The following is a 14,165-nucleotide window of genomic DNA, read 5'->3' as shown; positions in this document are numbered from 1 at the left end:
AGAGCCCTCTCCCCGAAAAGACATCTGACTACAATTGTTGGTAAGAGGGGTTAAGGTGGTTCCAGAAGAGACTGACACAGGAGGTGACATCATAACTGAATGCTGAGTGACACGTAGAGGTCAGGCAAACGGGGTCCAAGGAACCGGGTTCTGAGTAGACAAAACATTTCTTTCTCTCCATGCCTATAGCTAAGGGATATTTAGCCCTATTGTGTGTTGAATGCTCTTGAGGTCATCCACTCCTGATGCTAAAGACTGACTCTCAGTGGCAATGGGAGGTAGGTCAGCTTCTTCCATGAGAAGAGAATTCAACAGCATTTGCTCACCTGAAGCCCTCAGTATGGATTTATGGAGTAAATAAACGACCGAAGGAATCGTGTGCTGTGGAAAAGTGAACTTGTTCACCCAAAAGAGGAGCATCATCAAAGGGCAGTGTGGGCTGCCTGGGGGAAGGGAGATCCATTTCGGTTGGAGTGGGGGAGGTTCGAAGCACACAGGACAAGACTGCTAAACTTTGGTTCTGGTGTTCAGACACGATGACATACATTCTCCCTCTTGAGATCTCCTGCCACTCTTCAGGAGCAGGTTCTAACTGGCTCACATGAGCCAATTATACCTAACTCTTAACTTGTGTTTAGGTGCATCATGTTAGCCACAGTGAGATTATTTACACCATAGAAATTGGCAAACCACAAACCAGAGCGTTCTTCCTCCAGCAACCCCCTCAGTAGAGCCACTTGTTAAACACTAATTGGCACATACCATTTATGCAAAAGCATTATCAGTAATAAAGCCAACTATGACGGTGTTTAGTTGCAGTCCCAGCACTTAAGGTTGAGGCAATGGGATCAGAAGTTCAGGTCTGGGTTGCATAGGGAGCCCCTGTCTCACAAAAAAAGTTACTGGCTTTGTCAAAGAAATAACATTGATTTTACGTGTGTACTGGCAAATGTACTTTACCAGGATGTAAAGATCTGGTAAAACTCAATAAGCCTACAAGCTTTAGGCATGAGCCCTCAGAAAGCCGAATCAGGGCTCTTGTTCTCAGGCTGCCGGCAGGGACCAAAGAGTATCCTAAGTCTGTTGAGAAGGTTCTTAGTCTGTTAGCTTCCTGAAGCAACTGCATGGATGAACTACAGAAATGGAGAGGAAGGTGGTCAGGCCGCTGCTCTAAGCTGGGCATCTTGCCCAAGGGCACTTTACCCAAGTGGATAAGATTGGAAATAATGGGGAGGGGGGTAACCCAGAGCCTCCCAGAGGCTCACTTTCAACTCCACAACCCTCTCTCAGGAATATGACCCATCTACATCAAGATGGAACCCCAGGCAACCACACAAAGACATTCAAAACAAGACTAGGCTGCTTCAGACTCGGTGGTTGTCATTCTTAGTGTTCCTTGTACAGAGAGTGGTCATGTGACACAATTCTGGCCAGTGGAATATCAATGCAAGTAGCATTCTACTGAGCAGAGCTTCAGGAGAGCTCTTTGAAAGGGACGGCACTCAGGAGGTTTGCGTTTGCCCTTTGCCCTCCCCCTTCTTCCTGCTTGGAATATGGGTGTACAAGAAGACCAACTGCTTTGTGCTCACGAGGTGAGAAGCGTGCAGATGGCTGACTGAAAAGAAAAGGAATCAGGGGCGCCTGGAGGTATGGTATTGCTGCCCATGTCGTTCTGCACCTTCCACAGATTTCTTGCTGGGTGAGAAAAAGTTCAAACTCTGGTTAATCCACAGAAGTTTGACTTTCTGTTATATCAGGAAATCCATTCTTAACTAGTTCAGGTACTGGTTCACAGAACCACGACTCAGACCCTGTGGGCCTGAAAGATAACAGCAGCTAGGGTATGACAAAGTGAGGGCCCTCTCCCAGGGAGAGCTGGAAATGCATGAGAGAGGACCAAGAGAGACAACTGTGTTCCTGAGCAAGTGAATAGAGAGGGTACCAGGAGCCCTGGGGTTGAGGCAGGAGGGAAGAAGGTATGCAAGGAGATAAGAGCACAGATTGGGGTAGGCAGAGTTTGAGTAAACAGGGCATCTGATGGCACCGGAAAGGTAGGCCAGCCCTCAGGAAAGAGCAGTGGCAGTTCCCAGCTTCCCGAGACTTGAGGAACTCACTCACTGGAGGAATGGAAGTTTGGGAAAGGGAGCCTGAGGGAAAAATCTGCGGAGCAGCCCCAGGCAACAGGAAGAACAATGGGGCGATGTGACACCAGGGACTGGAGAAGGAGACCTTGAAGGGTTCAGCAAGCAGCAGGAGAAGCCCCAGGGGCTGTATCCCCAGGGCCCAGAATAAAGCCAGTTTTAAGGAGGAGAGGGCAGTTAAGAGTGCCAAATGCAATAGGGTTGTCAGAGAGGATGAGGAATGAAAATTAGCCTATGGATTTGGCAATTAGGATGTCAGTTTTTCCACTAAAACTGCTTCCACTGAGGTCACTAATGAAGCCAGGGAAATAGAATGATTTGCCCAAAGTGGCATTGTTAGAAATGAGTCTATCGTCAGGAATCGAGGCTCCCGACTCTCTGCTAAGTGCTCTTTCTCTTTCATTACACATACTTTTAGCGTGCTCCACAACACAAAATTGGGTTCTCATTTCAGAAGAACAGCCCTGGCAACATTTATGCTCAGACTCAGACAACTGAAAGCTATGTTTACTGATAACTTGTTTTAAATGTGTCATTTTGTCCCCAGATTAAAGCATCTCTTTAATGGATATTTTGATGTGATGAGATCTAATGAAGAAAAGGGTGAGCCGTGCGGAGAGACGAGTCAAGGCAGGAGCCATGCCTGCCTGCTAATCACTCACGTTCCCAGCCCTGGCAGAAGACAGTCTTTGCTCCTCATTCCAAGACCTGCCTCACAGCAGGAAGCTGAAGGACCCCTGTGAGACCTTGCCAGGCCTGGTAGTGCTGCATCTAATTATGAGCGAGAAAGGTAAAGGGCCTTTCCAGAGGCTTGCCCATCCTGAGCTATACATACATACATACATACATACATACATACATACATACATATGTACATATATACATACGTGCATACATACCTATCAGCACAGGTCCAGAAACAGCCCAGCCAGGTGATATTTTAGCCTGAAGCTTGGATTCCATGCCCAAACCAAGCAACAGGAAAGCCATTGAACTTATAAAAAAGCCACTATAGGAATCCATTTTGAAATTCTTAAGGCTGAGTCTGAGGCTTACTCCCCCTACTCCCAAAAAACTGAGGTCAGAAAGGTCACAAGGTGAGGAGGAAAGGTGTCACAACCCCAGTGCCTTTAACCCACCTGCTCCCAGGTGCCAACACCCATCACTACTGAGGCTAAGATACCAGGTGGTAAAGAGAAACCTGTCTCACAAACTCCTTCACTTTTGAGAATGGAAACTACAGCAAATAAATACCCCAAGGCCATGAAACTCTCCAGTAGCCGCCCCCTGCCCCAGCCTGACGGGGTGAGTCAGCAGCTTGGATATATTACTGGTAGTTGGCAGGACAGCTTGGAGGGTTGGCCAGGGGCATTGATATTCACAAAGGAAAAAAGAAATTCTAAATAGACTGGGAGGGCTGCTTTTGCTGTGGGTGGCATTGTGGTGTTATTGCTTCTCTTACAGATGAGCTCTGATGGTCTGTCTCATGTACGGAAGCTGCTACAGATCTGAGACAACCATCGCAATAGACAAGGTAGCACGTGCTCTGGCTGACTCAAGGAAGCAGCTACTATTTATTCTCTCATAAGCGGGAACACAAAAAAAGGAGAAGCAGCCAAAATAAACAGATGGCTGGGTTGGGTGGGGGATGCTGTCATGAGGAGCCACACAGGTCTCACAGACCCCAGGCAACCACACAAAGCCATTAAGAGGAGCCAAAACTCAGCAGAGAGTTCTAGAACCCTGGGAAACAGCATGCGCCCTGCCCGAGGGAGGTCGCATAGGAGTTGTCACCAATCCAAAGGAAGTGAAGTTTGCTCTGAGCAGGGGACCCAGCAAGAAAACCGTCTCGGGCACCAGATGGAACTGAGAGGAAAGGTATGCTTGCAGACTCCAAAGAAACTCAGAGCCCCAGAAGTGGCTGGAAGGTGGAGCAGCAGACAGGGTAGTGTGCCAGCTAGCAGAGGCCTTCTACAACTAACTCAGAGCCACTGAGGCAGTTCTGCAAATACTGACTGAGCATCGTATGGGTATCAAAGACCTGATTCAGGAGACCTGACCTCCTTTCAGGGAGCAAAGCGTTGATAAGAAAGAAATTATACCATGATACAATGATGATGAACCAAGTCCTGACAGATGACAAGGTAGGAGCTCTTAGGCAGGGCTTCCAAGAGGAGGCAGCACTTAAATTGAATGGTAAAGACTGAGCAGGCATTTGCTAGATCAAGATGCAAAATTTGCACCAAAAGATAGTAGTTGGGTAAGCATGAGGTTGTTATAATTAAGATGCTGGTTGCAAAGCAAAGAAGTTCAGATAAAGCAGTGACATTAAGGGGAACATTATTACAGAAATGTAGCAGAAAATCTAACACAAAGAGGAAAGAAACGCTGTTGGGCTCTCCAGCCACTGGAGCCACGGAATCTTTAATGTCCCATGTTTCACAAGGACTCGTCTGCCCACCGAGCTCATGCAAATACTCCATCATTCCTCTGTCTTCTTCTTTTTTGTTTTAACAGAGTTCTCACCCAGGCTGATATGAAACTCACTATGTAGTCAGGCTGGCCTGGAATGAACAGTGGTCCTCCTCCTGCCCCAGTTACTTCAGTGCTGGAATTACAAGCATGGGCCTCCACGCCTGCTTCATTTCCCTGTCTTTCTGAGGTCCATTCCTTTCTGTTTACTTGTGACCTGGGAATTGCATTCCTTTGCCTCAGAGGTGGTCCTGACTTGCTGTGACAGTAACTTCAGGATCAATTTTCTATGACCTTTCAGGTCAAGAGTCCAGGTTATCCCAATTCCACCTCTCGGTGTCAGGATACCAAGTTCTCAGGACAGACAGTTGGATCTGTTCCAATTAGGACAATGATATCTGATTGTAGATTAGTACCTGGAGGGCAAGGAGGCAGGTAAGGGCCGCAGTATACAATGTCACCCTTAAGATGTCAGTGTCAGTGGCGTGGAGACTGGTATATTTGCTGCTGTGAACTTACTCACATGAACACCCTCAAAGTAGGAAATCTCTGTCATAAATGTTCTGTATGGACAACTGGCTTGTCCTTGGTGCCCCCATACATTAGTGCAAACTCATCATCAACATTATGATATGGATTTTCCCTTCACCAGAATTTAAACGATAACATAAGGGTAGTACTATAATCATGTTTATCATTGAAAATAACATAACACCTGGCAGATTTAAGGCTGGATAAAGTTTGATTGAGTGTTGAATTTACTGTCAATTCCATTCTCAATTTTCCATTCTATGATTGTGAGTAGTTTCTTCTAGTGGGAGGGAGACATACTTGGGGTGCTATTTAAATTGACAAATGAGAGCAGAGCTTCTACTAGACTATAATGATATCAGAACCAGGCCCTATTCTGTGCAGAATTCATATGTGTCTGGTGGGATCATAAACCATGAACACTGTGGGACAGTGTCTTTGCTAGTTTGAGCTACTTACTATTAAAAAAAAATACCAGTTAGACTGCATAGCCTAAACAATAGAAATGTAAAACATTAAAAGGTAGAAATTTCTCCCAATGTTTGAGGGAACAAGGTGATCCTGGTAGACTTTGTGTTTGGTGAGGACCTACTACCTGGCTTGCACATGGTAGTTTTTAAATTTTATCTTATGGAAGAGAGCAGAGCGGATGAGAAAGTGCTCTCATTTTTTTTTGTAAGGCCACTAACCCCATTCATGAGGGCTCCACCAATGTAATCAATTATCCACTTCCTAATAGCATCACATTGAGGTTTAGGGCTTTAACATGCTGAACTGCTGAGATGGGGCACAATCAGTTCAAAGCATACAGGCATACGTGAGTGTTTCCGTTCAAAGTCCCTTTGCAGAAGTTACTCAGCAGCTCCCTGTGGGAGACCTCTTTGCTGTGGAATAGGCAGATGTATGCAGCCTCAGTGGCAAAGAGGCCAGTAGTGCCTGAATGGACTGGACCACAGGGACTACTGCCTGAGAGGGAGAGCTGGAGGCTGCTGCACTAAAAGCTCAAGAAATGAGGGCAAACATAAGACAGAAGGGGAGAGACTTCTCTCCAGCCATGGCTTGGCTCAGACTTTGAGAGCTGCAGTCTGGGCCCTGGCAGGGCAAGTGTCGAACCGTGGGGAGGTGGTAGATCCAGTCAATGTGACCTAACAGAAGAGGTTTCTGTATCCAGCATTGGCAGCAGTGCCCAATGAACAGAGAGACCTCCAGTGTGTAAACACTGACCAAAGAGCCTGACAGGATACCACCATCGTGCCTGACTGGTCTTAGTGGGCACACAGGATTTGCCTTTGGGATTCACTAAACTACCTAGGGAAGTTCTTCAAAAGGGTTGAGGGCCATCTGTTAATTACTCACATAGGCAGCTTAAACTGGGGAAACTTGTGACATGTAAATTGGGTACTTCTCTCTTGATCTATGGTCCAGTGTCAGGATATACTGTTCATCTTATGGATTGAATTTTATTTTCATTCCCAGATTTGTAGGTTGTATTACTAATTCCCTGTGTCTCAGAATGTTATAGTGTTTGGAGACACAGGCTTTAAAGAGACGATTAAGTTAAAAATGAGACTACTAAGATTGACCCTAACTCAATGTGACTAGTGTTCTTCTAAAAAGACAAATTTTGAGACTGGGGAGATGACCCAGTGGGTAAAGTGCTTGTCTTCCAAGTACAAAGACATGAACTCAATCCTAAGAACCTATGTGAAAACCTGAGTGTGAGCCGGGCGTGGTGGTGCACAGCTTTGATCCCAGCATTGGGGAGGCAGAGGCAAGTGGATCTCTGCTGAGTTCAAGGCCGGCCTGGTCTACATAGTGAGCTCCAGGCTAGGTGGGGCTAGTGAGTTCCAGGCCAGTGTTTTTTTAAAAAAAAAAAAAAAAAAAAAAAGACCAAAAAAAAAAAAATTAGTATGGTGACACCCTCTGTGTAATCCCAGCTCTGGGGAGGTTGAGAAAGGTGGAACCCTGGGACTCACTGGCCAGCCAGCCAACCTAATTAGGAGAGCTCCAAGCCATTTACAGACCCTGTCTCAAAACAAGGGTAGCATACATGAGGACCTATGGATGTGGCAAGGGGTGCTTGCAGGGAAAAGGCAGTGTAAAGAGGCAGCAAGAAGGTGTCACCACAAGCCATGGACAGAGGCCATAGAAATCAATCCTCAGCACCTCCATCTCAATGAGACAATAAATTTCTGCTGTGTGAGCCACAATAGCTTAAATGCCATAGCTACCCGTGTTGTTGTGTTAGGACAGTCCTGGCGAATGGACAGACAACCGAAGAAAGACTCAGAATGCATCAGAACCTCTGAGAACACGGAGGGGAGAGGACTGTTACCTGTGGGTAGAAAAATGCACCCCACCAAGACAATCCAAGGGCGTGATGGACATCCACAGATGGAAGAACATAATCACAGAAATGAATAGAGACTGCCCAGAGAAAATACACGCTCCCCAGCAACAAATACACTAAGTGTGGAAAATAAGCCAAACGAATAACTCTAAAAGGATGTGTAGTGGTAGGGGAAATAATCAAAACTAGGAAAGCGAGAAAAAAAATCAAACAGCAATTCAGCTAGAGAAATTATAGTACAAAGTTAAGAAAGTGCAAAACCATGATAAGGAAATCAAAGGTGAGGCATGAAAGGGAGATTGCGAGAGAGGCTAAGATAAATAATAAAGCAGTTTTCCAGCACAAAAGGAACAGAGGTCAGTGCAAGAGCCAATAGGGTCTCTAAAAGCTGGCAGAGGTAATTTATTGACAGAACATGAAGACATTGCTAAAAATATTAAAAGGTTCCCCCTCCTGCCCCCCAGCTCCTTGCCTCTGTTTTCACAAAGGAAGGTAGGGACATATGCCAGAGCAGACAGCAATTTCCCAGAAGTGGAGAGAAGGCATATTGGAAGGAATCAGGATCGTGTCAGTACAGGGGATCAAGAAATTAGGACATCGGGAAAATCACCTAGAGTCTAGGGCCAGGCCAGAGCCTCCTGGAGGAAGGGCCCAGAGGCCAACAAAGCCTCAAGGGAGGGAGGAGAGCAGAGCGGAAGAGAGAGCCCTCCTCACACAAGCCTAAGTATGAAGCAGCCCTTAGTGTGTTCCTTCATCTTGTCAGGACTTCATCTCTGCTGTATGGAACAGATCCAGGGTTTCAGCAGGCCCTTACACTGCAGTATTGGCATTTAATGATCCTTGATTGGGGTGCCTACTTATAACCTAACATGATCCAATTTGGAACAAAAATTCATTTTTCTTCCCATAAGAAACTTCATACCAGAGGTAGAAGGCTTGGGTTGCAGTTACCATGTGACTTCAGGTTAGTGGCTTGACAACACAGAGATGAAAATGCTCCATCTCTGGATTCCAAGGATCTTACAGAAGCAGGACATTCAAGAGAAGGTCATTGGCTCATAATAAAGACAGGTTCCTGTCTTCACAGTACCAGTATTTTAGTGTGTGGAGTGATACCAAACAAAGAAACAAAAACTAGCCATTTCAAAGAATGATGGGAATTCTGGGAAAAAAAATGCAAAAGTTCGTATCAGTGGTTAGAGAAGATGACAGGGAATTGAAATCTGAACTAGGAGGGAAGATCTGGGATGAATGTTCTGAAGAGGACAGCAAGCTTCAGTTCTAAGTTAATTTATATATATAAAAAAACCAGCATTTGACTGGTTTTATCAAGACCTTTTTTCTCTTTCAAAGATATTTTTAGATTATATGTGTGCAAATGTGTGCAGGTGCATCTGGAGGCCAGAAGAGGGTGTCACATCGTCTGGAGCTGGAGTTACAGGGGGATGTGAGCTACCAGATGCAGGTGCTAGGAACTGAACTCAGGTCCTCTGCAAGAGCAGTAAGTACTCTATTGCTGAGCCATTTCCCCAGCTACTCAAGAGCTTTTTCCAAGGCTAAGAATTTGGTTTGCTCTCCTATCCCTCCATCTGGTAGACTATCAGGAATTGCCAAAACAAGCTTGGTAAGAGAGAAAATATGAACCATGCACCATTACAGCACCATTACAGATCTGAGTCCAAGAAAATCTGAATGGGGGGCTTTCCTCGTCATGGGGATTCTGAGGCTGAGGTCACTGCTGGTGGCTACCACGCAGGACCAGGCAGAACTGGATTTAGGCATGCTATTTACCTTGGGTTTTGCAAATTCTGTGCAGCAGATGGGGTAAAAGCTGAAGATTCATGGATTAGATTATGTGTCCAAAAGCTTTGCCCCAAATCTATTTCTTCCTGTTCCCAAATATAGGTCCCAGTATCATGACTGAGTCGTGTAGCAATTAAGGAGAAAAATGTCACAATTGTGCTTCCAAATATGTTATTTTATATTCAAAAGGGAAGTCAATTTCTTGATTTCAAAAATGATTTGAATATTGAGAAAAGAAAATAAATGGAAACAGAAACCTCTAACACTCAGCCTTGATCTAATAGTTCAATGAAAAGTCAAACCACATCTCAGGTTTGGTGTTGAGCACATAATGAATTCAGCACATAAGCAAAATGAGTGTTACCTGGCCCTGTCCTCCACAAACTCAACATCTCTCCTTTGAATCATATTATTAAAAACTACAGGGGCTGAGAAATGGCTCAGTGGTAACAGCACTTGCTGTGCAAACATGAGGACGTGAGGTCCTGAGTTTGACTCCTCAGCACCCATGTAAAAGCCAGGTCTGGAGTAGCTATGCATGCCTATAACCCCAGAACTATGGGCCAGACAACAGGATTCTGAAAGCTTACAAGTCACCCAGCCTAACAGAAACAATAAGCTTCTGAAACAATGAGTAGCCCTGTCTCAAGAGAATAGTAAAACACCCAACATCTTAGGCCTCTGTGTATGTGCTCACACACCCACACATTGATGTACATGCACAACATATACAAACACAATGCACACACACACACACACACACACACACACACATATATATATATGCACTGAAAATTAATTAAAACATAAATTAAAATATTAAATCTCTTGGATCAAGAGGAGCAGTCTTTGGTGATTTTCACAAAGAAATAAGCAGGAGAAATTATACTTCATTTTGAAATACTAGAAATCAAAAGTGAACATTTTTCAAGTAAATGAACCTTCAGATATTTGTTCAAAGGTACAAGTAGGGCCTATAAGGGAGTTGTGGGAAATGATGAGATGGATTAAGCTCAGGCAGACCTAGCTGAAAGCCTTGCACATCCACTCACTAGTGGTGACATGTTGGGTAACATATTTAGGTTTTCAGTTTCTTCATCTGTAAAGTGGGGATAATCATTCTTACTCCCTGGTGGTGTCAAAAGACTACACAATAAGACCATTCAGTCAAGCTGAGCCTTGCTGATCTCTCTGTAACTGCCAATCTCCATTTGAACTGGAAAAAAAAAAAAGCATTTCAGTCATTTCAAAGTGTACATTTGCTCATGTCTCCCTTTTTAAGGTGTGGGATGGGTACCAGCTTGATGATTCTAGACCTGATTTCCACATTCCTCTCTTGAGAGAAGATAGCTCCCCATTTACAACATACTCCATTTATTTTTCTAGCTTATTCCAAACAGAGGTGGATCAGTTGTGAGACCCTCCTGGCAGAAGAGACTCTTGCCTGTACTGAGGGAGATCCACCTCTGAAATCTTTCCTTTGATTCTGGAGTTGTTTCTAAACTTGGTCATGATGACGTTCACTGCATGCATGATGTGTACTACTGAAGATAACTGTGGTCAACAAACAAAGCAAAAACCAGACAAGGCCTCTGGCCTTACAGAACTTGAACGTGAGTTGCTGAGTCATCTAACCTGCAGACGCATATTTATTATCACTGGACTGAAGGCTTCGGCTACTGTGGTAGGTGTGTGGTGTTCAGGGAGCGGGAAATGGGGAACTTGCCCCAAGCAGGGGGAACAGGAAGTGGTCTTCAGGAAGCTGTGTGGGAGATGAGTGGAAGGCTGGTGGAATGAGCAAGATGACAAGAGGGCAAGGCACTTGGAAAGAGGCAAAAAGGGGGAAGTGCTTGTGGTAGAGAGAAGAGAGGTGAGGTTTGAGTCCCACAGGGCTGGAGGGTCATGCCAAGCAGCTCTGTGCTCCACTTAGGAGCAATGAAGATCCGTTAGTTTTGTGTTAGGACTTGATGCGATTAGACTGGCCTTTTGGAACAATTACTAATGCTAGAAACTGAAAGAGCAGTGTATAAACAACTTGGAGGTAAATGGTGGGTAGTTGCTTGAATAGGGTGCTGACAGATGGCGATGGGGGAAATTGTACAGACTGTAGGTGTGGGTAGGAAACAAAACTGACAGGGGCTTGAAGATTGCTTGTAGTGTATGCAAGGCAGGCTAGTTAAGGGGGGAAAGTAGGTATGAGGGGAAGGAAGGGCCTTGGGAGATTCCCAGGACTCTCCCTGTGAAGCAGATTGGGAGCAGCGAGTGAGAGGAACTCATGGAGATAGGGAGACAGAAGACACTGGGAAGTGGGATTGCTGTGGTTCCTGTTTGGAGCACACTGACCTTGGGAACACCATTGAGAAATACAAGCATCATCAAGGAGCAATGTCATTGCATGGACCTGGAGCTTGGAGAAATCTGGACTGGGTGTAATTGGAACCATTCGCATTGATTTTGGAAATGGTCCCTAGAACCACCCAGAGGTGAGGGTCCTGTGCAAATTCTAATTAAGACTGTGCTCCGGGGGGCGGGGGACCTGGTAAGGGACTGGAGTAATCGTCAAGGCGGGGGGGTGCTGGAGAGTAAATTATTCCTTGCAGCTTCCCTAGGCTGCTGCCAAAGAAATCTTTCTGGCAGGAGGATACAACATTCAGCAAAGAGGGACATAGAAATCCCATGGAGACATCTCAGGGCAAGTGGGCCTAGTGTGGACATGCACTACTGAGCTGGGCATGACTGGTTAGGGAGACCGAAGGAGATGGAGGAAGGTGGGGGGTGGTGAGATGACCAAGACAAAGGAGAAGATGATCAAGGTTCTGTGTTGAGCCAGCCTGATGCACTGACTAGAGCAGAACTTAGGGAGGAGGCTGAGAAGGGCAACCCTGTGGCAGACGTGCAGGACAAGCGTTGCTGTTGCCATTGCAGAGATGAACAGACCAAGGCTTTGGGAGGCTGGGAATCCACCTTGTTGATGGAAAGATGAGAGTTGAGCACAGGTCTCCTGACATGGGCCTCATGCTCCCTTTCCACTGCGGCAAGGGAGGACCTGCCTGTGCTGACAGGGCACTGTCAGGGAACCTGGCCATCTTCCCAGGATGATTAGAGCTAGTCAGACTTCTGGTTGACACTCACCTGGCCAGTCTCAGAACTGGGGGTAAAAGGGTGGGAAGATAAACCCCTTTGTTATTTTGGAGAGCCCAGTATCAAATGCCCTGGGATTATGATATTGTCTGAGTCGGGCAGGTAAAGAGGGAGGTTTGGAGCACTCAAACCAAGACCTTGACTTTATACAGCCTGTTAGTTTGGCTGGGCTCTGGAGCCACCTCTCTATCCTGGGAGACAAAGGTCGGTGTGAGGAAGGCTGAGGTCAGCATGTTGGAGAGTTTCAGCTACTCAGAACGTAGTCCCTCGCCGTGGGCTCTCAATGTTTACCTCCTGCCTCTGGGGAAGCTGTATTGACTTTGTCCATTAATCAGATTCACTGGCTATCTGCAGCCCCAGGTTCTTTCTCCCTGAGGGAAAATCCACGGCCTGAGATGAGCAGAGGTGTGCTGGTTCCCAGGCTTCCCAGGTCCAGAGGGATGGTGTCTAGAGGCTGGGGGCTCTGGCCTGGGACTCAGGGGCATGCCTGTGGGAAAGAGAGCATGACCTATGTTTGCAGAGTCTTGGGCTCAAGTAGCAGTGAGGAAAATTGGAACTAATAATACCTGCCCCCAGAACTGCCTGGGATTAATTAGGAGACTGATAATGCACGGTGTGTGTCTAGGATGAAAATGAGTTATAGTCTCGTTATTAATATAGCTGGCTGGATGATTAGTTTACATAAAACAAGGCCACTTCTCAATAAGCCAGAGGTCATTAGGCATCCTCCTAGGGTGACAGCCTGAGCGTGAATTTGCAAAGAATTATCTGCAAAGCTAGAGGCAGCAAAGCGAAGATGACCTGCCCAGCTTAGTGCAAGGATGCAGCACAAAGCGTGTGCTATTGTTTATCCTTATAGAAAAAATGTTTTCCATAGACTTAGACACTAATATTAAAAGTGAAAGGGAGATGGGGAAGGTGAGACCTAAAACCAGCATACCTTGGAAGCAAACTAGTATTCATTTCCTGTGGAGGAATTTTCTATTTTTTAATGGACTTACTGTGGCTTTTTATTTCAGTGTAAGGTGAAGAGTCACAGTGTGAGTATTTCAGGCTTCCAAGTGTGTGTCGTTATAGGAACAGATCCTTAAATTTACCAGCACGCCCCAGGCACTGCTCCCGCATAACTAATGTCACCCTGGCAGGGCCAAGGAGGGCCCTTTGACTCCCCTGGAAGTTATGCAGAGGTGAGGGGAGTGTCGGGAATGCAGGATTAGGCCCATAATTGAGACTGTCATTAGCTGAAGAGGCAGGCAGGCTAGTGAGCCTTTCCAAGCTTGCATTTGTTATGGGATGAAGGTATGGCTCCTTTGGTATAAAGGGGGTAGAGTGGATTTCTGCAAGACTGTGATTCATTCTCTCTCTCTCTCTCTCTCTCTCTCTCTCTCTCTCTCTGTGTGTGTGTGTGTGTGTGGTGTGTGTGTGTGTGTGTGTGTGTGTGTGAAACTTGGCTGGTTCTATAACATTCATTATGCTTTTCTTAATAGATCCCAGAAATGCTGAAATTATCCTTGAGACTGGAGGAAACATTCACTTGAAATAACAAAAGATCAGGGAGACCTTAAAAATGTTGGCTTTTTCTTTTGTTTTTTGGAAGAAAGCCAGCTGGAATTCTGATTCAGTGTGCGGCCACAAATGGTACTAATGGTGAGGAGGAAATATTAGTTTTGTAAATCATAGGTAGATACAGCAGTACTACTTAGACTCCTACTGGAGGATGGGGCTGA

This window comes from Nannospalax galili, unplaced genomic scaffold (genome assembly GCF_000622305.1).
Source record: "Nannospalax galili isolate Female #2095 unplaced genomic scaffold, S.galili_v1.0 scaffold98, whole genome shotgun sequence".
Taxonomy (NCBI): domain Eukaryota; kingdom Metazoa; phylum Chordata; class Mammalia; order Rodentia; family Spalacidae; genus Nannospalax; species Nannospalax galili.
The sequence above is the reverse complement of the archived record's forward strand: the minus strand, read 5'-3'. Positions refer to the sequence as shown.